Source organism: Gossypium raimondii, chromosome 12 (assembly GCF_025698545.1).
Source record: "Gossypium raimondii isolate GPD5lz chromosome 12, ASM2569854v1, whole genome shotgun sequence".
In the NCBI taxonomy this organism is placed as follows: domain Eukaryota; kingdom Viridiplantae; phylum Streptophyta; class Magnoliopsida; order Malvales; family Malvaceae; genus Gossypium; species Gossypium raimondii.
In genome coordinates this window covers 11,048,505-11,050,660 of record NC_068576.1, presented here as the reverse complement: position 1 = coordinate 11,050,660, position 2,156 = coordinate 11,048,505, and positions in this window count along the sequence as shown.

Sequence of the window (2,156 nt, the reverse complement as noted above, 5' to 3'; positions counted from 1 at the left end):
CATTCTGTAATAAAATCTTGTAACCACTACGCACCGTGTAATCACCTGAAGCTTTACCTCGCCATACCAGTCTATTTGCTTGTTGATCAATTGGGAGAGGAATGCATAAAATTCTTTCAGCATTAACTTGATTAAAGGTATGCTTAATTAGGGCTTTTTTTCCAATAGTTGGAATGTTGTTCAATTAAATCAGACACATATTCTATATCTTGATTTGCTGTTGATGTTTGAATCTTATAGTTTTCGGCACCTAGAATCCAAGCCTCATTCCAGATAGGGATTTGTCTTCCTGAGCCAACTTTCCAATATGCCCCCTTCTTAAGAAGTCTCATTGCTTAACTCCTAAGTTTCAAATCTAGTTGAATTGTAGGCAAGGTATTTGTCCCTTGACAAGTTAAAGGTGAAAGATGGTTGATTAATTTGTTTCATTGATATTAAATGTTCATTTGAACATTGAGAAAAAAACTTACATGTATCATCCGATGAACTATAGTGACAAAACTTAGATACATAGATATTTCCATTTCACCAGTTGCTCGTCCGAGTTAAAATAAACATATCAAGTTATCTGTCCAGGCTAAACCTTTAAAAATCGACACCAAGTTACTAGTCCAGGCTAAACCTATTTCACATGTACCTTTATTATACCAATTGCTCGTTTGAGCTGATCATATATTCGTGTCAGGTTACCAGTTCAAACTAAACCTTTAAAACGACATCAGGTTACTAGTCTAGACTAAACCTATGTCACATGTATTTTCAAGCACGCAACAAATGCCGGATCTCGGTAATCATTTGTAATTAGTCCATACAAGTGTGCAAAGACCTTATTGACATGTCAATCACATCGAAACCTTTATCAAGTTCACCTGAGCATATTTTACACACACATATATATATTTCTTTACAAATTAGTCCATTTCTCACCTTTCTACCAATTTATCACAATCAACTCTGTAAATACTCGATTTTGCCCGAGACTAAAAAGCCCAATTACATATGGCCCAGAATGAAATTAAAGGCCCAAATTACAGTGGCCCCAAAATTATCAGAAACCCTAGGGTTTCCAATCTTCAAGCTTCGTAGCCAAACACCGAAACACGATCTCCACACCTGCAAGAAATAAACAGAATATGGCAAGAGAATCAAGGATTTGCAAATCAAAATATATCAATAGATTTGTTTCTTTATATCATATTATGGCTATAAAATGCAATTGAATACACTGTAATAGGGATCGGAAAAAAATCAATAACGAATACGATTATTTTCACAAGCAAATACAACACAGAGCAAAAATCAATCCAAAGGTTTACATCTATATTTTTTTTTTCTTTATTTAAATCTACTGTTATTTTTTTATTCGTATTTAAATAAAACAAATAAAAAAGGAAAGAAGCTACCTTTATTTGAATCAGAACCGCCGTGGACGGTTGAGGGAGCCACCCCCAAGGATCGGTGGCTGGAAACCGAAAGGTTTCGGATTTACTTCGTATTTTCTTTTGGTTTTTTGAGGGTTTTGAGCTCGGATTTGCATTTAGGGGCTTCAAAGGGACCGAATATGGGATTTTCTCTTTTTTTGGCCACAGCAGACGGCGGTGTCGATGCCGGAGATCGGCGACCGGCTCGGTGGCCTATGACAGGCCGATGACCGGCCCTTGGCCGAAGAACAGAGGGGTTGAGAGCTTTTTTTTGAAAGGATTTTATTTTTTTTAAATGGTTTAAAATGGCTTTTTTTGGAAGAATAAGGGGCTTATATAGGGCACCAAAACGATACTGTTTTGGAGAGCCCCCAGACGCCCAAAACGACATCGTTTTGGGGAGGCCGACCCGACTCCGACCGACCCGGCCTAGGATCCGCGTGTTTTTGAGCAGAGGGGTAAATTGCGCTTTTAGCCCCTCCGCCTTCTTAATATTTTACAATTAAGTTTTTTTATATTTTTTTAATTTGTCCTTTAATTTATTTCCAATTTCAATTTGGTCCCTATGGAACGACGCCGTTTAGAGGGAAAAGGAAAATTGCCCTTCCAATCCCTCCAGGATTATTCGTGTGTTCAATAGGGTCCTCCAATCTTTATTTATTTGCGGATTTACCCCAAATTTTTTATTTGCAGTTCAATTTAGTTTTTTTTATATTTTTCTTAAAATTAATTAAT